General features: G+C 37.2%; 1 long non-coding RNA gene across 3 annotated transcripts in view; it reads right to left on the reverse strand.

The window, feature by feature from the left end:
- The window catches only part of LOC106997619 (uncharacterized), a 258203-nt gene that overhangs the window by 67700 nt on the left and 166021 nt on the right, over positions 1-24482 (reverse strand). Inside the window, exons 5-6 of one of the 3 annotated variants that reach the window (XR_013415498.1) lie at positions 15450-15594; positions 14764-15150 (exon numbers count right to left, since the gene is read on the reverse strand). The exons of the other annotated variants lie outside the window; for them this stretch is intronic. This is a non-coding gene — a long non-coding RNA (uncharacterized LOC106997619). Of the gene's footprint in view, positions 1-14763; positions 15151-15449; positions 15595-24482 lie in introns of those variants that run through there. 3 annotated transcript variants of the gene reach the window in all.

Raw genomic sequence — 24482 nt, forward strand, 5'->3', positions numbered from 1 at the left:
AAAGACCTGATACAGATGTCTGTCATCAGCCATAGGAGGCTGGGGGTCAGGAAGTATCAGGAAACAGGAAAGATGTAAAGAAATGGCAGTGAAAGTGAACTTGATTATAAAAATAATATTGATAACATAATTATTAGAAATGTCACTACCAGTAATGATTGGCATTTAAGTGTGCTTTACCAAGTGCCAGGCACTGATAAGCACTTTACATATGTTATTTCACTTAATCCTTACAAAAACCTTAGAATATATTTTTATGCCCATTCTATAGATGAAGAAATGTTGGCTTAGAGATGTTGAGCAACTTGACCAGTTTACACATTAATAAGTAAACTGATTCATCCAGAATAATTTTTAATATTTCTAGGAGGATCAGATCTCATATACAATGTGGAAATCCTCCAAGTTAATTCCATGAAATGCGGATTCATTTTGTGCTCAGAAATATAAGTAGAAATCTATAGCTAGACTTCCATTCCGTGGCTGAAATTTTATTTTCTTCTAAGCGCCCCTCAAGAGGACTTAGAGCACAAAGGAACAAATGATCTATGAAGGTCAAGGAAAAACTGACAGTTGATACCGTAATTCCTACTCTAATGCCTTCCCATGACTTTGCATTTCATATGAACATCTCTCTGCTTGTCTCTCTTCTGTCTCTGTCTCTCTCTCTCTTTCTCTCTCACACTCCCTTCTCTCTCCTCCCTTTCTCTCTCTTCTCCCTACATCCCTTCCTCTTATTTTTCCTTGCTTTGAAGATTAAGTATCTCCATCTCAGTCCCTCTACTTCCCTTACTATTTTAGTTTTCATGTGGTTTGGGTTCACTACGGCTTTGATTTCAGCTTGGACTCTACATGACCTTATTGTAAGCTCATCACTGTTACCTGACATAGGTGTGTCAATGTCAAATTTCCAAGATCCTGCATTCCAAGGAGCCTGAATTGCATCACTTTTCCACTTATGGTGCAATCGGTTGTTGTCGTGGCCCATATAATAATGGAGCTGCCTCCTTTGAGGGCTTGTAATTGGGATGTCTTTGCTAAGAAAAGAGCATGAATAGGAAAGAAATAATTTGTATTTTTACAACAATAGCATTGAAGCAGTAGGAGGAGAAGCCAAACTTTTGAAAGGAGAGGAGCCTTTCAGTTAGGAAATAACCTGTGAGAACAGCCAGAAGAGCAAAGGCTCTTCTCATCTTAGGCATCTCATCTTATTTGTTATTTTTATGTCTTTAGTAATAAAATTACTAAATGAATTTCATTCATTTAATTACTAAAACTTTTATTTTTAACCTCATTATTAAGGAATTTGTCAAGAGAAAGTAGATCTTTGTTTAACATCACTAAACTATGGGTAACTAAAAGGGAGGGACTCTTGTTATTTAACTCTGCGTCCTTAGCAACCAGCACAGGGCCTGGGTTCTTGCAGTTATTTAATAAATATTTGCTGAATGACTCAGTCCTGGAGCAGACCACCCCAGGTAGGCAGATGTTGTGTTAGTAGAAGCAGACCATGATCAAGGGCAGAGGTGACTGGGCAATCAGGGCAGGCAGTGAAAGAGAATTTCAGAAGCTTACAAATTAACTGTAAATATGACTTTAGCATTTCTGAGCACATAGTAGCCAGATGAAACTGAGAATAGATAGACTATGCTGCTTGGGGTGAAGCGTAAGCACTTAATAGAACAAAATTGTTTATTCCAGTACTACCAGCAATAGCTCAGAACTCAAAGGGCTTTGTAGTGCTTTAAACCTTTCTTTAAAACTCTGCAACTATGACTGATAGTAACACAGTATACTCTTTTCATTCAGGCAATTGGCACACACCCTCATTCTATCTTATTCCCACCACTGAGCATCTAAGAAGCCTCCTTGTGAGTGGCTAGCTATAGGCTTTTCTCCTGACACTCTTGCCAAATTACAAAACAATAGTATATTAAAGAGATAGCATGGGCCAAATAGAGATAAATGATGTTTTTTACCAAGTTACCCGAACCCATTAAAAATGTGGTGTGTGTATGTGTGTGCTATATATCACATTATAATAATATATACATTATATAATAATGAAATATTATATATATTATATACAATGGAATATTGTTAAATAGATAATGGAATGTTATATATAAAAAATATTCCATTCTATTCATATAAAATATATGATTTCATTCTTTTCATGGCTGAATATAATATGCCATTATATTATTCAGCCATGAAAAGAATGAAATCATATATTTTGCAGCAACATGGATGAAACTGGAAGTCACTATCTTAAGTGAAGCAAGCCCAGCACAGAAAGTCAGATATTGCATCCTCTCACCCATAGGTGGATCCTAAGAAATGTATAACATGGATGTAGAGAGTGGAATTATAGACAAGGGAGACTTGGAAGGGTGAGGGGGTGGGAGGAGGGTGGACGATGAGAAATTAGTTATGGGTATAATGTACATTATTTGGGTGATGGATACCCTAAAAGCCCTGACTTGACCACTACATGATCTATGCACCTAAAAAATTACACAAGTACCCAATACATTTGTACAAATAAATATTTTATAAAAAGCTTTGCCTCCAATCCATAGCAATCTCTTTTGATTTGTGGAAGAGTCAAAATGAATGGTAAAGATAGATTTTCTTTTCACAATCTTTTACTTGGTAACTAATCTCACTGAAAATGCATGAAAAGAAAGTGGGCTAGGAAAGCAAGGGGAACCATGACTAAATCATTCTGTTTCAGTCTCTGCCTATTTTACTTTAACATAAATTTATCTAATCATCTCCTTCACATTATTTCAAGAACTACCATTTCTCTCCATCAGTATACTGACAAAAAATTATCCCCCATAAAAATATGGGAAATGAGTATACGTTTTAAAAAGCCCTGATGTTCACAAGTAGTTAATTTAATCGTAAGACTTAATTTACAAAAAAGGTGACTCACTTTCTGAATGTCCCTTTAGAGATTTTGATTAATGTCTTACTATGGAGGGTACAGCCTTTGAAATAGCTCGTGATCTTGCATTCCATGGGGTCAGGTGAGACTTCAATTTATCAGAGAGCCAAATTTCATTCTGACAATGAAAGTGACTTCTTGGGCACCTCATGCTTTTCCTTTAAAAAGCCTCTGCTTTTTCTAAATTACATACTTCGCTCCTGTGTTACTCTTATCTCTTTTAATGCAGAGCTTAGCTCTAATGCAACTATCGCAGGTGGACCAGGACCTGCCCTTGCCTGGCAAGAGCCTGTGGAACTTCAAATTCACACTTTAGGAAAATTTCATTTTCCCCTCATATTAATTGTGATGTCAGACTCAAAATATTTCCCAGCTCCAGGGTGGGATGTTTTCTTTCCCCCCCACAGTCCTTCTTCCTAGTCCAGTATTATGGAACTAAAACTACAAATGCTGCTAAATCCCTTAAAATATGAGACATTGACATGGAGCATCTGCTGACATAGCTGGGTGATGTTTAAACAAATAATACAACAATCTTCACTGAACTTCTCCTACCTGTAAAAAAATACATGTTATAGGGGATACAGAGATATTTAGGGCCTAGCTGCATTTATAGTGTAATGGGATGACGTATGTATAAGAACTACTGGCATGTAGTGTAAAGCAAGGCAAGATATATGCCAAATCAATGTCATGATCAGCAAATGCTAACGGATGAACAAAAGGTACAAATCCCTACAGGTAGAGAGTTTTGGAGATAGGTTCTGGTTTGAGTAAAGAAAGATGGGCAGGGTAGTTGGAATGGAGCTGGTAAGGGCATGAATAAGTTTACAGGTGACAATGGAACAACACATTGGTTAGTGGAGCATGTGCTGGAGAAAAGTTTGGGACATTAGTCTGGAAATTTGATAGTGGGGCCAGTCTGTGGAAGACAAACTGAGGATTGCAAAATAAGTTTCATGGTGATATAATACTACTGAAAATGTTTGAGCAGTTATGTGATATAGTGAATACATTAAGCTCTAGGAAGAGTATTATGGCACCTGTGTGAACCCTTCAACTAGGATATACATTGTATGAATGGACTGTCATTCATGCTTCTCATGATATTCTATGACACATGGTACATGTCTAGTAAAATATATGTTGAGTAACTGAAATAAAGAAGAAAATGCCTGGAGGAACTGATTCAATAAGTCATGTATTTTTCTTGGACCAGAGGAAATAAGCTTATGTTCCAGAACAATGGTTCCCAAATGGAGGTGATTTAGCCTCCCAAGAGACATTTAGCAATATTTGTAGACTTTTTTTTTCACAACTCAGGGAGTGTTACTGGCATCTGGTAGGTAAAAAGCAAGGATGATGCTAACTGTTCTACAAAGCACAAAATAGCCCCTCATGACAAAGAATTATCCATCCCCAAGTGTGCAGAGTGCCAGGGTTGAGTGGACCAGATCTAGAAGGAAGGCTGTCAAAAGAGAAAAAATAGAGATAAGACAAAAGACAGATGTAAGAACTGGGTGACTGCTTTCATACAGAGGAGCAAAGGACAACAAAGGCCAGAGATTACATGGGAATTCTCTTCTGGGTCACTCTGGAATCACGACACTACAGGTAAAACTGGAGCCCAGAAAAGAGGCCAAATTGTTCACGTCTGTGTGTTGGTAAGTTTGGGTTTAGATTTGCAGAACTTATGAAAAAGGTAAAATCTACAAATAGAATTGTCTATTGGAAACTGGGGATGCTGGACTAGAAGTCAAGGGAAAAGTTAGGACTAATGTTCTAGATATGGTGGCTGACAAAGCTCATATGAGTCTTACTTTCATGGGGAGTTTAGTGGAGGAGGCAGGCATTAAATGGACAGTCTCTAGTATATCAGTATAATTGGAAATCCTAAGTTCTGTAAAAGAAATGTATAGTTTCTATGTGAGAGCGTAACAGGCATCATCAGGACATATCTGTGGATTGGGAAATGCCTCTCTTAGCAAAGGACATTTACATTGAACAATGAGTATGAATTTGCCACCAGGCAAAGAACAGGGAAAAAATACTGAAAGTGGTTGAAATGGCATGAGTGAAGACTATTAGGGAGACAAAAATAGGTGGGTTTAAGGAACAGAAGGAAGTGACTGAGCTGCAGAGAGAAAGGGGTGGGAAGTACAAGAGGCTGAAGAAATAGGCAGGGGATGAGCCCGGAGTTCATGCTAAAACTTCTGAATATAATCCAGCTGTAATAGGAAATGATTGAAAAATTTAAGCAGAGAAGTGAGAAAATTCATTTTACATTTTTAAAAGAATGTATTTTACATTTTTACAAATTTAAAATTGGTTATTATTCATATATGGAGAATAAATTAGAGGATCCAAGAGCAGAAACAGGGAGATAAAGAGTTGGCTATTGCAGTTGGCAAGGCAAGAGATAATGGCAGCTTGGACTAAAGTGATAAATTGTTGGAAGAGAAATTTGAGAAAAGTCACATTATTCAAGTGACATTCTCGAGGCAGAATTCTTGGGGAGGTGATGGATTGGATGAGAAGAATAACAGAAAGGGGAGTATTCAAGTTGACGGCTCTATTAGTCTTCTGAGGCTGCTGTAACAAATGACCACAAACTGGGTGGCTTACAACAACTGAAATTTATCTTCTCACAGTTCCAAAGGGCAGACATCCAAACTCCAGGTGTCAGCAGGGCCACACTTCCACTGAAGGCTCTAGGAGGGAACTCTTCCTTGCTTCTTTCAGCTTCTAGTGGCTCCAGGCGTTCCTTGGCTTGTGACTGGAAAACTCCAACTTTCTCCTCTGTCTACACACAGTCTTCTCCTCTTCTCTCACTTAAATGTTTCTCAGCTTTTCTCCCAAGAAATCACTTGTCATTGGATTTAGGATCTACCTAAATAACCAGGATGATATAATCTTGAGATACTTAATTATATCTGAAAAGACCCTTTTTCCAAATAAAGTCATATTCATGGTTTGGGGATATGGACATATCTTTTAGGGGACATATCCCTATTCACCCCACTACAATGGCTATGTATCTGGCTTTAATAATTGCGTAGGATAAGATTGAAGAAGAAGTAAAGTTTAGGGGAAGGATCAAGAGTTCATTTAGATACATTATATTGAGATGTCTGTGAAATAGTAAAAAGAAGCCGGGTGTGGTGGCTCACACCTGTAATCCCAGCACTTTGGGAAGCCAAGGCAGGTGGATCACTTGAGGTCAGGCCAGCCTGGCCAATGTGGTGAAACCCCTTCTCTATGAAAAATAAAAAAATCAAAACAGCATGGTGGCGCATGCCTGTAGTCCCAGCTACTCAGAAGGCTGAGGCAGGAGAGTGGCACTCCAGCCTGGGTGACAAAGCAAGACTCTGTCTCAAAAAAAAAAAAAAAAAAACTAAGGAGAGATGTCAAGTAGACAGTTTAATAAATAGTTCAGAAGAGGGTGATGTTTGTTATTCACTTGTGTATTGTTAGCATTCAAAGCTTGGGATGGGTGAGATTGCTGAGGGCAATTATTTAGTGAGAAGGTAAACCATGATTGTTATTTGAAAATTCCAAGTTTTAGACATATGGTGGAAGACTTGGAGCTAGCAAAAGAGTTAAAAAATGAACTGCCAGAGATGTGGAAGAGAAAAGGAGACTGGAGTACTTGAATGGTAGTGAGTAAAGGTGAACAATCAGGTTTATACAAAGTTTCGTCAGGTATGTATGTAAGGAAAGAAAATTGAGAGTATTTTAAGAAAAGAGGAGTTATTCCTAAAGAGGGAAAATTTAGCATATTCAGCATATTCGTATTCAGCAATTGTAATAGTGATTGATTACAATTACCAATAGAAAGAGGCAAGATTAGATTCTTGACTATTGAACCCTGGTTTATATCTGTATTTTGGTATCAAAATTAGTCATTAAAAAGGAGAAAGAGAAATCACAGGGGTGTAGTATCAATAAGGTAGAACTCCTAAATTTAAGGGATGTAAAGATAACTTCTACATATACCAGTAAAATGTTAAAATTAGATTTCTAAGGAGAATGGTGAAATAAATGTGAATAACATTAAAGTAAGGTGTGAAACTTGGAGCTGCTCTTCAAGTTAATTACATATCCTAAAGGTGGGTGTTTTATTACGAAAATATATTGCAGACAAGAACTCCAGTAAGTACAGTATCATGATGGGCTGAGCACTGGAACCCTGGGGCTCTCTGCTTCTCTGCCATGAACTTTCTGTGTGACTGGGTAATTCATTTCACTTTTCTGACCCTGACTCAGTTTCTGCCTCCATAAACAGTTTTGAGCAACGTAATCTCTGAAGTTCTCTTGAGTTCTTGATACGATGACTCACTGTCACTTTCAGGCCTTCTATTTGGCTGTACTTGGATATATTTCTATGAGGCCCTTTCAAGTTCTAAGGTTCAGAGGCATAGGAATCTGTCAGCCTGATGCACAGACTCAGGCTGGATGGTGAGCTGTGTTCTTTCCTCTGGCTATGGCCATAGGCACTGGGACAATGTCCATTGCCATGGTCATTCTCCCTTCTCATTGGGGCACAGCCTCTTCCAAGTCACAATAGAATCATCAACAAAAGACAGATTTAAATTATGTGATTGTCGAGATCACATTCAGGCTTAACCTTGTACGAACCTGCGGTTTAAAGTAAATTAATTGTCTCTTGGCTTATCCACAGACTGACTGCGTCATAGGAAAGGGTTTCCAAAGTAGGGTAAATAGGTAAAATGCTTGCTTCTTGGCAAAACAAACCAAAAACTCAAACCTTTCAATTTAGTGGTGTTCAAATATGTAAGTTTATTATTCAATATAAAAATGAGTCATGCAACCAAACACCTAACTTCCTAACTTGGGTGTATGGGTACTTAATTGGTATTTCAAATTTCATCTTGATTCTGCCCAACGACCCAATCCTCTTCCTCCTTATTCTTCTCTCTCCTTTCCTGGTAAATCACAATTCCATTCTTCCTCTTGCTCAGGCCAAATTTCCTAAAGTCTTCCCTTTCTTCCGTGTTTCTCTTATACTCTACATCTGATTTGTCAGCAAGTCTTGTCAAACTTACCTTCCAAATACTTCTGGAATATATTACCAACACCAAATTCTTGTAAACCATCTTGCATTTGAATTATTGCAAAAGCCTTCTAACAGATCCCCCTACTTTCACCCCCGCCCCCAATCCTTACATTTCTTCTATAGAATGCAAATAATTTTTCTAAAACATAAATCAGATCACGTTACTCCTCAGCACGAACTCTTCCGATCATTTCCCATCCTAGTGAAATTCATGGCAGTCTTCAGCCCATACAGTCTCACTTGGCCTTACCTGGGCTACCACTCTGACCTCTATCCCACATCTCTCCCTGAATTTCCTCAGCTCCAGCCACATTGGCCATCTTGTTGTTTCTAAAACATGCTGTCCACTTCTCCCTCATTGATTTACTCCCAGATATTAGCCTTCTCAGCTTCTTCAGGTCTCTGCTCTCATGTCACCTTCTCAAGAAAGATGTCTCAGGCCTCAGGCCACCCTATTTAAATTAACAGTCATTTATACCACTCCAGGTTACCTATTCCCAACCTCATCTGTCTTCATATTACAATTCGACACATTACTTATTGTCCGTCTTGTCAGTAGCATGGAAATTCCATGAAGGTAGGAACTGTATTTTTTGTCTGGTGCTGTATCTCCATATGAAGTATAGCATTTGGCACAGAGTAGGCACTCAATAATTTTTATTAAGTAAATGCATGACTTGCAGAAGAATGTATAAGAAAAGATCCTATGCTTGTGTCCATTTATAATGTAATGACCCATATGTTATTTTAGGGTAATTGAAGCTAGCAAAGGTGATGCACATTGAAAAACAAAGGAACATATTTTAAGTTGATCATAACAGAGAAGATGAATACATCCAATTTTATTAAAGGTATTTTAGAAATAACACACTATTAGTTTGCAAAAGTAACCAAATTGCTTTCCTTTGCAAGTTAGATTATAGATTTTCATATACCTTGTCTGAATTATAATATTTAAAAATAGAAAAACACTAGTAAAGTTTTTTATACCCTATGACCAAACAATTCTACTCCTATGTATATAACCAACAGAAATGTGTTCGTATGTTCACCAAAAGACATATATAAATGTTCATGGCAGCACAATTTATAATATCCCATACCACAGGTGACTCAAATGATCAACAGCAGAATACACAATACTGTACAATTCAATACTTTACAGAAGTGAGAATAAATGACTAGATTCTCATGCAACATCATGAATTAATTTCACAAAATAAACTGAGTTAAAGAAACCAGATACAAAATAATACATACTACATTGTTCCTTTTATATATAATTTTAAAGTCAAAATTAATATGAGATTATACATAGTATAAAATGTGATTGTAACATGTGATGTAACATATCATAATGTATCAGATGTCAAGATTGTGATCATGGATGAGGGGGTGGTTATGAGGGGAAGAGGAAATGAGAGGTCTCTGGGATACAGTCAATGCTCTGTTTCTTATTTTGGGTGCTAGTTTCACATGTCTTCAATTTGCAAAAACTCATTGAGCTGTTCATTTACCATACATTCTCTTTGATTTATGTGTATTTTATTTAAATAAATATTTCAAAAATCAATAAAGCTGTATGTTCAATTAAATCTGAATATTATGCTGACCCAACTACAGCTTCTGTTTTGCTTTTCATTCTGCAAATTGTTCCCCCAAAACTTTTAGGTTTACCTTTTATACATATCTAAATCCTTTCCAACAAATGTTAATTAAATTTATCTCCTCTCGTAGGTGTTAGCTTCCTTAATTAAAACAAAGCCATTCCTTCCAAGGTTTGAACAGAAGAGAGTTCCAAAAGCTCTCCAGTTATATAAGCAGCCTCTGACTCTCGCCCTGGCTTTGCCCTCCTCTTAGAAGGCTGGTACTTGATTGCTCCTGACACGACTAACTCCCAACTTTTTACCACTTGGCTACAGCACAGACAAAATTCTTTCAGTTGCTTCCATATAGAAAAGCTAAGACAGGCTGACATTTTCTAAATAAATTCTAGTAAATATGTATAAAGAAGTACAAACAGAAATCCTGAAAAAAATTAAACCTGCATAGATACAGGTGTCTCTAATATAGATTTCTCATCCTATTCTAACTATGCTATATTTCAAAGTCTAGTCCAAATTTAGAAATGGATCAAATCTATCTTCCTCCTAGCTCCATGTTTTTCTTTTGGATTATAAAGATCTCAGGCTGAGACCATGCTTTCAAATCAGAACTAATCTATTTCATGAGTAAATAAAAGAATCACATCTCATTTTTTTTTTTCTTAAAAGTGATGCTTTTAATTCACCTAATTATTTTTATGGATATAAATGATTGAATTACATGCTAGAATTAAATTCTGGCTACAAAGGAGACTGGGGAATATAGTTATGGCTTCCCAAAGTATAGAACAGGTATTCAAAAAATATAGGTCAGTCACAAAAGCAGGTGGGGGAGGATTAAAAACTATAGTTCAGCTATTAACTATTCTCTGCTGCCCAACATCAACACTTACCATTCTTTCAATTTTAAATTTCTAAACAATATTTTTTTCATCCAACATTATGTAACTATTGATCATACAAATAAAACACACTCACTCTGTGTTGAGTGAAATGATCAAAACCTCATTAGTTACCACATCTAATTTCAAGTTACGATCCCTCCATAATATTAATTCCCTTTCTAGTTCTAGCATGTCTTGATATTTATAAGCTATGGACTAAAATATTAATGTTACCCACTACCAACCCTTCCCCATATGAAATAGAAAAATGGAAGTGGCAGTGGAAGAGAAATGTGTTAATGAATACATGACAATGAAAGGAGAAAATATGAGTAAATATTATAGTCTTCTACTACTGGAAATGACACTAGGTATACATGATTTCCTTCATGTACATTATCACAAAAAATTAATTCATGGCCTCATATTTGAATTTAATATGGGCCATTGGTAACTCCAAGTTTTAGCCAAAAAACTAAAGAACTAATGCCACTTCCAGCTGCTTGAGTTTGAATATTGAATAAAGAAATTCTGACACGCATGCTTTAAATTAGCAAATTCAGCCTGATTTAAAATTATGTCTCCCCTCTTAGTCGAGCCTCTTCAGCATTCATTCACACATATATTCTGTAGATGTTTGCCATCACAAATTAACAGTGTTTCAAATTATCTGGTTTATAAGCATTCTATTCTCTGTTTTAAACTGGTACCCTGTGGCATGCGGATGATACCTGATGTTGGTGATACTGACTGCAATGAGAGGTGGTACAGGCAGACATGAAGAAAAGTGGCTTCCCTTTACGAGGTAACCGTCTTAGGCAAGGTTGTTATTAGTTTCCAAGGAATCAGTGGAGAGGCTCATGACAAAGGAAAGAAGGGGCTGTTTCTGCTTACAGAGAAAATTCTGTGGAATTTGGGATTTTTATATACTTTTATAATCTGACTCCTCCCATTTAACTGTATTTTTTTTTCATTTATTTGTTTATTTATTTATTTAAGATGGAGTCTCACTCTGTCACCCAGGCTGGAGTGCAGTGGCACCATCTTGGCTCACTGCAACCTCCGCCTCCCAGGTTCAAGCGATTCTCCAGCCTCAGCCTCCCGTGTAGCTGGGATTACAGGCACCCGCCACCATGCCCGACTAATATTTGTATTTTTGTAGAGACTGGATTTCACATGTTGGCCAGGCTGGTCTCAAACTCCTAACCTAATGTGATCTGCCCTTGGCCTTCCAAAGTGCTGGGATTACAGGAGTGAGCCACTGCCCCTAGCCTAAATGAACCACTTCTGAGACTTCAAAAATTGTCTCACTGTTTTTATGCATTATGACACAATATTTTTCAGAAGCACAATTATTAAAAGAAGAAAAAAGACTATTTGAAAAGGTTAAAGATATAGGTTTATTTTAATAAGGGGAGAATGAGAAACAGCCAATATGAATGTTTACATGTATGAGAGAATACAGGGAATTAAAGCAGATGATTTTGTTTTCAACTGATGTAAAAAATTAGGAGATAGTCTTTCATTTTAAAGTGGAGGCATATGTTTGACTTAGAGAAAATGTTGACTGTAGAATGTTACCAAAAGAGTTTGTAGAATCTCCTTTTTCAGATTATTATTATTATTATTATTATTTTACTTTATTTTATTTTATTTTTCTGAGATAGAGTCTCACTCTGTCGCCCAGGCTGGAGTGCACTGGTGCGATCTGGGCTCACTGCAAGCTCCGCCTCCAGGTTCACACCATTCTCCTGCCTCAGCCTCCCGAGTAGCTGGGACTACAGGTGCCCGCCACCACGCCCAGCTAATTTTTTGTATTTTTAGTAGAGATGGGGTTTCACCGTGTTAGCCAAGATGGTCTCGTTCTCCTGACCTTTTGATCTGCCCACCTCGGCCTCACATGTAGATTCAAGTTCTGAAACACTGAGCCAGCCAGTCAGAATCTGAGAGGAGACAAGTAAGGTTGGTGAGGGGAATGGGAATTGAAAGGGATGAGGAAAGCCTTCTGGAGGAGAAGCCATTTCAACAGAGTTTTGAATGAGTAGGAGTTGGACCAGGTCTATTTTATCCAGGGGACTGGTAGTGGAGGAGAAGACATGCTAGGCAGATAAAGCAGCTGTGGAAGGGTCTGAATTTCAGTCACTTGTTATTTAGCTAAAGACACTGTCATTCTAAAGTCCCCACTGAGTTCTTGCACACTGATACCAGGGTTTTCAATGAGTAGTGCTGTTTATAAGAGTTAAGAAGTCATCATTTGTTTTCTTAGTCCAAGTGAAAATAATACTCCACCTGAAATCTGCATATGAGTGGCTCTGCCTGTCTTTGGTCAAACCATTTTCCACTCCCTTTACTTGTCCCTTCTTTCCCTCCAGCCTCTAACTCTCTTAGTCCTTCCTTCTTTTCTCTGAAGTGAAGCTTTCTCCTACCCATAGAGAACACTCCCTCCTCCGGTTCACTGGGAAGATTTTTTGGGCACAGCCTCATGGCCTCTCATAGAGATGGATCCTTATTTAAAGCCTGAAATTGATTTCCCTTGGTCTGGAATCTGATTTTACTACATGGCATAACGATATCTATGGCCATGCTTCCCTCTCAAACATGTGCATTTACTTTCTTTTGGAAGGAGAGAGGAGCAAAATTCATAATTCTTTTCTTCTTTCAGGCTTCTTAACAGTTTCAGTTCTTCTCTGGTCAGTTTATCCCCATTTAGTGGAGCCTTCAGCTCCCTGCAGCCTGATTCTCTTTTATACGGCTGCCTTTCTGATATCATACAATAGTACAAACAAATAAACATACAGAGGTTTGCTTTTTCTTTTTTCAGTTTGTTTCTTGTCAGGAAAAGAAATTCTACATAATTTTTCTGACTTAGATATACCTCTTGCATGTCATAGAATCTTGTTTTATAATCAGCTATTGGAGCTTTAGCAGGGTCTACAAACGACCATTTCCTTTCCTAACGAAATTCAGAACCAATAGAAAAAGAGAAGAGGAGTCAGCCCACTGCCTCAGAGAGAGTGGATTTTAAAATGTGGCTTTAGATCTGCAGTCATCCCTGGCCCCTAACACATAACCCCTGAAAGAGACTGTCAGAGCACTGATGCCAAGGCAGAGCCAGGGAATGACAGGCCTTCCCCAGACAGTCCCCACAGGGGCAGAGTCAGCCTGGTGAGCTCATTCCCTCTAGGGAGGAGTGAATCAGGATAGCTAGAGCTGGGACTGACATGCTGAAGCAAGTTTCTGCACACAGAAATAGGAGGCCAGAGGTAAAGGAAAATCCTCCATGTTGAGATGCGGAAAGAAACCTGATTTTTGTTTGTCTCCCTTTATAAAGTTAATTCCTGTTCCTTTCAGATTCGACTTTCATGTGTTATTTGTCGTTTACATAATGCTTTTGAATATAATTATTTAAACCTTTTTCTGTCTGTCTCACATGTCTCAGATGAGATATTCTCATTTTCCTCTTAAGGATATTTTATTGTTCTTGTGTAACTACTGTTGAAAAGTAAAAATTTCAACAAATTTAGTTTAATGATCTAATTGGTTTTCATTAGCGATTCATTAATCAGACAGTATCCCGTCGATGAAACAGAAAAACACGCTGGTAAGCTGAGCAGAGGCAGTGGGCTTTATGGGCAGAAAAGCCTGAAGAAAGCAGAAACAGGAACAGAAAGCAGATTGGTTGTTTCAAAGTTACTTTCTTTAAAGAGATAAAGCAGAGCGGGGGGACTTTCTTATTATGTCGGCTCAGGTTGACTGGGCCCCTTTTATTTTATTTTATTTTATTTTTAATTTACTTTTTATTATTATTATTATACTTTAAGTTCTAGGGTACATGTGCATAATGTGCAGGTTTGTTACATATGTATACTTGTGCCATGTTGCTGTGCTGCACCCATCAACTCATCAGCACCCATCAACTCATCATTTACATCAGGTATAACTCCCAATGCAATCCCTCCCCCCTCCCCCCTCCCCATGATAGGCCCCCGTGTGTGATGTTCCCCTTCCCGAGTCCAAGTGATCTCATTGTTCCCCTTTTAATTGATTGCTGTGATTCCGTTTTTTGTTTGTTTGTTTGTTTGCTTTTTAACTGGCTGATCTTAAAGTCCAGTTTGGGGACCTAGCACTAGTAATTCCATTCTGGTTTGGTCTGTTCTGTTGGGCCTAGTGCAAGAGCTTAGTCCAAAACAATAGTCTCCCATAAATTTTATTTAACACTACTCTCAGTAAAAATAACCATTGGTATTTTTATAGCATGGCTTTTAATAACGCTCATATTCTCATATTTGCAGAGTGCATTTTCCTGAGTTGATTTTATCAGTGACTTTACTTCCAAAATAATTTCCTTTTAGGACAATATCAGAATGGCTCATACAAGTATCCCCAAGTCATATCTGGAATAAGATCACTTGGGAACACAAGTCAAAGAAGGTATGTAACCAGCTCACCTCATCTAATGGAACAGGTTTCCCTGGGCAAGCCTAAGATTGTTGTGCATTGTTCAAAGATTTCAAGACAGAGAGCACAGATTTCAAGAATGTCAAACATAAGGCAGAGAGGAGTCCGCTGGGATGTTTTCCTGAATTGTGGCTTGTCTCTCTCTCTGGTCTTCTAATGAACTCCTGCATACCCCTAACAAGAGAAAAGATGAGAGATGAAAGAAAGAGAGAGAGACCTTCTTGTAATTAATCTAATAGGCATTTTTAAAATTGAACACTTGGACTTCCTCCAACTGGCATCTTTAAAACACCCATTGATTAACAGGCAAATGGGATGAGTTAATTCATTATAAGAAGTGAATCCTTTTCTTCCACCAGATTCTTTCGCCTTCATTGTCATCAAAGTTCTTGGGCTCACTCACTGGCTATCATCCCTCTCACTCATCTTTGAAATAGTTTCAACATCCCCTCTGTGCGGTCCAGTTTCCTCACCTAATTTGCATCAGGCTGATTCGTTCATTCCTCAGCAGGGTTATTTGGTGTGCTTTCTTCCCAGTGGCATCCAAGTGTAAAGCTGTTTCTCACTGGCTCTTATCACAGTCAGATTCAAAATGCTCATTTCAGAAAGACTGCAAGTCTTAATAGAAGGTACAGAATTTAACAAAATGAACACAGTGAGAGTTTAAGAATGGTTTCTGGAATACCTGAAATCTATTCTGCTTATATTAAAATGGCCTTCGGCAGAGGGTGAAAAACCCTGCCGGCAATCAGAGCATTCTGTGACATTCAGGTCTGCCCAGAGTCAGCAGCCAAGCAGCGTGCTCTCTGATCTACAGATTTGCATTGTTCACTAACCTTTCTGTGCCAAAAACACTCAGTTGCTCCCTTTCACCAGCCTCTAAGGTCACAAGACAGACAGTTCTTTCTTGATTACTCAAACAAATACACGTCTGATTCAGAGCGGGGAAAAAAGAGTTGCCAACAGTCAAGGCTTAGAAAGGCCAGGGCTGCTTGTACTTAGAAGCCAGCCTGATGAATCACCACATCCATGTCTAATCGTGGGGTTCAAGTATGCCCAGTTATAGAGCCTGTTTTTTAGAAAAGAAAATGCTAAAGAAGACACATAGAAATGTGGAAGAAAACCAGACACTTTTGTGTAACTGCACAGATGGCCCGTGGTCATAACAGGCTTGATACATACCTCTCTATATATTCTTTCTTTCTTTCTTTTTTTGAGACAGAGTTTCACTCTTGTTGCCCAGGCTAGAGTGCAATGGTGCAATCTTGGTTCACCAAAACCTCCACCTCCCGGGTTCAAGCAATTCTCCTGCCTCAGCCTCCCGAGTAACTAGGATTACAGGCATGCGCCACCATGCCCGACTAATTTTGTATTTTTAGTAGAGACGGGGTTTCTCCATGTTGGTCAGGCTGGTCTCAAACTCCCAACCTCAGGTGATCCGCCTGCCTCGGCCTCCCAAAGTGCTGGGATTAGAGGTGTAAGTCACTGCACCCAGTCCTCTCTCTATATTCTTTCAGTTAAGCCCCAGGAAATGTAGAAATACCATTGCCCTCAACCTGGCTTTCCTCACAAAAGTAAACTTCGTGGGCTTAAAAAAATATTTCAAACATTTTTTAAATCTCATAAGGTTAAGAAAGGGTAGTCAGCTTCAATAAATTTATGATGCTGATGATTTTTGTTTTAAAGAACTGGCAAAAACAGACTTTTACATATATATGACTATCACATATGACTTTGACATATATGTATATAGGTGAATTACTTATGTACATATATGTACATAAGTACATAGTTACATGTATATGTTAAAGTATGTATATACATATCTAATGTACCTATATCTTCACTGCATGCTTGTGTAATAGATGCAATGTGTAAATATGTGTAAATCCATGTTTTATTGTATAGATACCAAGGATATGATAATAAAAATGACATAGCTCTTGTCCTCAATTGTATAGTCTGTTGGGAAAGAAAACACATAAACAGAAAAAATTTTAATGTAGAGAATGTTTAATATTCTCTATATGCTGCTATAAAATCAATAGTAGTCACGCACAGGGTATTGCGGGCATGAGGGAGGAAATCTTGAAAAAGCGGTACATGTTAGGGAAAGCTTTGGGAAAGTGAGAGAGGAGCTGATCTGAAAGTACTTGTAGTAGTGACTCTTGTTGAGGGGGATGGAGGGGTAGGCAATGAGTGAAGGGAATCCCAGGTAGAGGAAAAAGTGTACCAGAATAGCCGCACATTTATTTAAGAAATTGAAATGATAGTTAAAAACCTCCACACATAAAACTCCAGGCACCAAAGTTTTCATGGTTAAATTGTACCAAACCTTTAAGAAATAAATAAAACCAATTATATACAAACTCTTCCAGAAAATTTAAGACAAGGAAATACTTCCCACTTTATCTAGGAGACCTGCCTTACCTTAACCCAAAATCTAGATGTTACAAGAAAAGATAACTACACAACATTAAATATCCCACATAAACATAGGTACAAAAAACCTTGAGAAAATTCTAGCAAAAGAAATTTAACAATAGAAAGAATAATACATCATGAATAAATGAGGTTTATGATAAGAGTGCAGGGCAAACATTTGGAAATAAATTGACGTAATTCACCATATAAGAAAAAGATGAACATCTCAATAGGTGCAGAAAATATAATTGACAAAATTCTATATAGATTCACGATAGAATGAATAGCACTCAGTAATCTAGGAATAGATAGGAATTCCCTTAACCTAATAAAGGCATCCATTTAAAAAACAAATAACCAAAATATTATAGCTAGCATCACACTGAATGGGAAAGGGTAATTCAGTGCAGAAACAATTGGTGTTGAAATACGTCCCCTTCAAAATCTAGGTGTTAAAACTTAATGGCAATGTAATGACATTAAAAGGTGGGTCTTCTAAGAGGTGATTAGGTAATGAGGGCTCCTCCCCTTATAAGTGGGATTAAGGCTCTCATAAAAGGGGCTTCACTCAGCATTTGACCCTCTTGCCCCCTGCCTTCCACCATATAAGGACACATTTGCAGCAACAAGGCACAATCTTGGAATCAGAGGGCAGCCCTCACCAGACAACTAAATCTGCAGACACCTTGATCTTGGACTTCCCAGCCTCCAGAACTGTAAGAAATAGATTTCTGTTCTTTACACATCATCCAGTCTTGGGTGTTCTATCATAGCAACACTAGTAAACTAAGACAATATGCAAAGAGAGAAAAAGAGAGAAAGGAAGGAAGGAGGGAGGGAAGGAGGAACAAAAGAAAGAGAAATCATTAAGGCATACTTTACATACAAATATTTACTCAAAATGGATCAATACCTAAAAGTGAAATCTAAATTAAATTATTGTGCCTTTTGAAAAAATAAGCCATAGAATAGGAGAAAATGCTTGCAAATCTTTTATCTGATAAAGAACTTATAACAAAGATATATAAGGATGTTTCAAAACTCAATACTAAGAAAACAACAATGTAATACAAAAAGGACAAAATTTCTTTTCGTTTGGTCACTTTTTAAAAATTTTGCTTTAAAGATCTGGGATACATTTGCAGAATGTGCAGGTTTGTTACATAGGTATACATGAGTTGACACTTCACCAAAGAAGATATTCATATAACGAATAATTACATGTAAAGACCCTTGAGTTCATTAGTTATGAAGCAAATGAAAAATCCTAATGACATACTACTACATGCCTATTACAATTACTAAAATCAAAAGAACTGACAATATTGATGATCATATAGAGAAAGCGAAACTCTCATACATTCCTAATGGAAATGCAAAATAGTATTGTCACTTTAGAAAAACAGTTTAGCAGCTTCTTAATAAGTTAAGTATTTACTTACAATACAATCTAGCATTGCCACTTCAAAGATGAAAGTTGTATTTACATAAAAGCAGATATAGAAAAGTTTATACAGCTTTATTTGTAATCTTCCAACACTGGAACAACACAAATGTTCTTCAAAGGTGAATGGATAACCAAATTATGGTACATCCATACAATGGAATACTATTCAGGATTAAAAAGGAATGAACTACTGATACACAAAACATGGCCAAGTGCACTATGCCAAGCAAAAAAAAAAAAAAAAAAAAAAAAAAAAGCCAGATTTAAAAGACTACATACTGGCTGGGCATAGTGGCCCAAGCCTGTAATCCCAGCACTTCAGGAGGCCAAGGCAGGTGGATCACTTGAGGTCAATAGTTCAAGACTGGCCTGGCCAACATGATGAAACCCCATCTCTACTAAAAATACAAAATTAGCTGGGCCTGGTAGTGGGCACCGGTAATCCCAGCTACTCAGGAGGCTGAGGCAGGAGAATCGCTTAAACCTGCGAGGTAGAGGTTACCGTGAGCCGAGACAGTGCCACTGCACTCCAACCTGGGTGACAGAGTAAGACTCTGCCTCAAAAATAAATAAAAGAAAAGAAAATATTGCATACTTTTACTTGATTCCAGTTGTATGACATTCTGAAAAAAAGTAAAACTCTATAGGGACACAAAACAGAACTATACATTAGAAGAGGTAAATTTATTGTATGTAAAGTGTATCTTAAAGCATGAAGAAAACTTAAAATGTCCTCCATAATAAGAAAATTATTTAACATAAATGAATTACCACATCTTAAAACTAAATCATAAAATTTAATGTATTAAAATTTTACTATTTTTTCATTTTAATTTGTTGTAATATGGAAAATTATCTAGATCAACCCTCCTGCTGAAACCAGCTAATAATCCTGAGTAAATATATATTCTTAAAAGTAATTATTGAACTGACAGCATCATAAAGCATTTTTAGCAGAAATCCAGAAGGTACGTGGAATTCTGCAGCCAACTTTCATTTTTATGGCATTTGCTAATTAGGATGAATTTGATCTACAATATTTTAGCTTCACGTGGCGCAAAGAACAAAAGACAAAAAGTCCAAAGCAGTTTATAAGAGACAAGTTTGAAATCTAAATATTCAGAACATTTGGAAGTAAAATGATTCAATAAATCCTATGCATGAATCAAAATCTAAGCAATTGGCAGGTATTAGCATCACTCTAATAGTATCACTATTAGCATCACTCTAAATAGATTTACTAACTAAAGCATTAGGAGATTAAAATGATCACTACATGATGCTAAAACATTTAATAACTCAAGAAGATATAACAGTTCTAAACCTGTATGTACCTATCAACAGAGCCTTAAAATATGTAAACCAAAAATTGAGAGAAAGACAAGAAAAAATAAATGCAAATAATAGTGAGGGATGTTGGTATATTCCTCTCATAGCTAAGGAAACAGCTGACAAAATAAAATTAACATGATATTGATGATTTTTAAAACATGATTCAATGAATAACTGGACATATATAGAACACTATATCCACACATGTAAATTACAACAACTTTTGAAACATACAGAAAACATCTTATCAAATTGGCCGCATTTTGATCCAAAAGCAGCTCTCAACAAAGTTTAAAGAACTAAGTCATGCATGTCACATTCTCTATGATTAAATGCAGTTAAAAATCAAAACAAAAAGATAACTCGAAAAAAACCACAATATTTGGAAGAAAATCACAACTAAATAACCCATAAGCCAAAGATAAAATCATAATATTACAAAATATTCAGAGTCAAATAATAACGAACATATTATACATCAAAACTCACAGGACATGGTTAAAATAACATATGTCTCCATTTCAGTGATACTAGAAAAAACAAATGCTCAGAATTCAAGCTAAGCAACCATCTAAAAAGTAAGAAATAAACTAGAAAACCAGGGTAAAATTTTTAATAGAAAAAATATATAATAGAATCAAAAGAGCCAAATGATGGTTCTTTGTGAAGATAAATAAAATTGATTAAATTTTGATGAGATTAAAGAAGAGAAAAGGTAGAAGCAGTCAAAATTAGGAATGAAAATGGAGGCATAGCTACAGTTGATGTAGACAGTTGAAAGACTGTAGGAAAATGTAACAAATAACTTTATTCCCGTAAAATCACTACAGATTAACACGTTATGTTTCTATTAACTCAACCGGGAAAATGTATCTATCCTCTTCTCTGTAGGATTCCTAACATTTGGTGATGCTGTCAGACAGGACCAGCAACATCATAAGGAATGTGGCTTTTCAGGGTGAGATAAGAAACTCTGGGAAGTTTTTGTAGAGGGGTAACATAATCTCACTTTCATTTTGTACAGGTCTTTCTGGCAACTGTCTAAACATAAACCAGAGAAGGGTAAGGCAGACTCAGGAAGGACAAATAGAAGGCTGTTTTCATAAATCAGGTCAGAGATGGTGGCATGGACTCAAGTGGTAGGGGTGAAGGTGGAGAGAAGTAATTAGTTCTAGATATTTTAGAAGGTAGAGCCAAAGGATTTACTGGTGAATTGAATATGGAACATGAGAGAAAGTAAATACAATGAGGTCAAAAGAGTGATTGCTCCAAAGTTGTTTTGTTTTTTCTTTTGTTTGTTTCTTTGTCTAAGTGATGAGAATAACATATTCCATTTCCTGAGATGAAAAAATCCTTAGGAAGATAAAGTTTTAAGGAAACCAAGAGTTCCATTATGGACAAAGTAGGTTTGAAGTTCCTATACAGGTGGACTTGTTTACAGTGTGCTTTGCTTTATTGTGCTTCACAGATATTGCAATTTTTACAAATTGAAAGTCTGTGGCAATCCTGCATTGAGCAAGTGTATCGGTGCCATTTTTCTAACAGCGTGTGCTTGCGTCGTGTCTCTATGTCATGTTTTGGTAATTATGGCAATATTTCAAACTTTTTCATCATTATTGTTTCTGTTATGGAGATCTGTGATCAGTGATCTTTGATTATTGTAACTGTAATTGTTTAGCAGTTGTAATTGTTTAACCATGCCCATATCAAATGACAAACTTAAATGTTAAATGTTAAGTGTGTTCTGACTGCTCCACTGGCAAGCTGTTCCCTTGTCTTTCTTCCCCCCGCCCACCCCCCCGGGGCCTCCCTATTCCCTGAGACACAACACTATTGAAATTAGGCCAACTAATAATTCCACAATGGCCTCTAAGTATTTAAGTGATAGGAAGAGTCACACATCTGTCACTTTAAATCAAAAGATAGAAATGATGAAGCTTAGTGAAGAAGGCACGTTGAAAGCCACAATAGGAAGTCCTCTTATGCCCAACAGCCAGGTTTTGAATGCAAAGGAAAGGTTCTTGAAGGAAATTAAAAGTGCTACTCCAGTGAACACACAAATGATAAGAAAGTGAAATAGCCTACTGCTGATATGGAGAAAGTTTTTGTGATTTGGATAGAAAATCAAATTAGCCACAACATATCCTTAAGCCAAATCCTAATCCAGAGGAATACCCTGACTCTTCAATTCTATGAATGCTGAGAGAGGTGAGGAAGCTGCAGAAGAAATGTTGGAAGCTAGCAGAGGTTGATTCATGAGGTTTAAGGAAAGAAGCCACCTCCACAATACAAAAGTGAAAGGTGAAACAGCAAGTGCTGATATAAAAGCTGCAGCAAATTATCCAGAAGATCTAGCTACGTTCATTGATGAAGGTGCCTACACCTTTAGTATATTCCCCTCATAGCTAAAGAAACTGCTGATAAAATAAAATTAACATGATATTGATGATTTTAAAAACATGATTAACTAAATGAATAAGTGGACATACATAGAAAACTACACCCACCCCAATTTTGAATGTAGATGAAACAGCCTTCTATTGGAAGATGTTACTTAGGACTATTGTAGCTACAGAGGAGAAGCCAATGCCTGGAAGCTTCAAAGGACAGGCTGATTCTCTTGTTAGGGACTAACACAGCTGGTGACTTTAAGTTGAAACCAATGCTAGAGACCATTCCAAAATCCTGGGGCCCTTAAGAATTTTGCTAAATCTACGCTGCCTGTGCTTTATAAATGGAAAAACGCTTGAATAACAGCACAACTGTTTACAGCATGGTTTGCTGAATATTTTGTGTTCACTGTTAAGACCTACTGCTCAGAAAAAAGAATCCTTTCAGAGATAACTACTCTGTATTAGTCCTTTTTCACAATGCTATGAAGAACTACCTGACCCTGGGTAATTTATGAAGAAAAGGGGTTTAATTGACTCACAGTTCTTCAGGATTAACAGGAAGCATGGCTCAGAGGCTTCAGGAAACTTACAATCATGGCGGAAGGTAAAGGGGAAGCAAACACATCTTACCATGGCAGAGCAGGAGACAGAGAGACAGAGAGCACTAAAGGGGAGATGCCACACACTTTCAAACAGCCAGATATTTTGAGAACACACTCACGATTACAAGAACAGCAAGGGAGAAATCGGCCCCCACGATTCAATCACTTCCCACCAGGCTATTCTCCAGACACATGTGGATTACAATTAGAAATGAGATTTGGGTGGGGACACAGAGTCAAACCATGTCATGCTCATTGACAATGCACCTGGCCACCCAAGAGCTCTGATAGAAATGTACAAGGAGTTGAATGTTGTTTTCATGCCTGCTAACACAATATCCATTCTGCAGCCCATAAATCAAGGTGTAATTTCTATTTTCAAGTTGTCTAATTTAACAAATGCATTTTGTAAGGCTATAGTTGTCATACATAGTGATTCCTCTGATGGATCTGGAGAAAGAAAACAGAAAATCTTCTGGAAAGGATTAATCATTCTAGATGCCACTAGGAACATTTGTGATTCATGGGAAGAGGTAAAAATATTAACATCAATGGGAATTTAGAAGAAGTTGATTCCAATCCCCATGGAAAACTAACTTAGAGGGGTTCAAGACTTCATTGGAGGGAGTAACTGCAGCTGTGGTGGAAACAGCAAGAAACTACAATTAAAAGCGGAGCCTGAACATATGACTGAATTGCTGCAATCTCATGACAAAACTTGAATAGATTGGGAATTTCTTCTTATGGACGAGCAAAGAAAGTGTTTTCTTGAGATCAAATCTATTCCTGGTGAAGATGCTATGAACAGTGTTGAAATGACAATAAAAGATTTAGAATATTGCACAAACTTCGTTGTTAAAGTAGCAGCAGGATTTGAGACAATTTCCTCCAATTTTGAAAGAAGTTCTACTGTGAGTATAATGCTATCACACAGCATCACGTGCTACAGAGAAATTCTTTGTGAAAGGAAGAGTCAATTGATACAGTAAACTTCAGTGTTGTCTTATTTTAAGTAATTGTCACAGTCACCCAACCTTCAGCAGCCCCCACCCTGGTTAGCTGCCATCAGCACTGAGGCAAGTCCCTCTACCAGCAAAAAGAATATGACTCACTGAAGATTCAGATGATCATTAGCATTTTTCAGTAATAAACAATTTTTTAATAAACAATTTTTACAGTAAGATATGTCCATTGTTTTTTAGTACATAATGCTATTTTACACTGAATAGACTACATATAGTATAAACATATAACTTTTATATGCACTGGGAAATCGAAAACATGCATCTGCCTCACTTTATTGTGGTA

This window comes from Macaca mulatta, chromosome 3, assembly GCF_049350105.2.
Source record: "Macaca mulatta isolate MMU2019108-1 chromosome 3, T2T-MMU8v2.0, whole genome shotgun sequence".
In the NCBI taxonomy this organism is placed as follows: Eukaryota; Metazoa; Chordata; class Mammalia; order Primates; family Cercopithecidae; genus Macaca; species Macaca mulatta.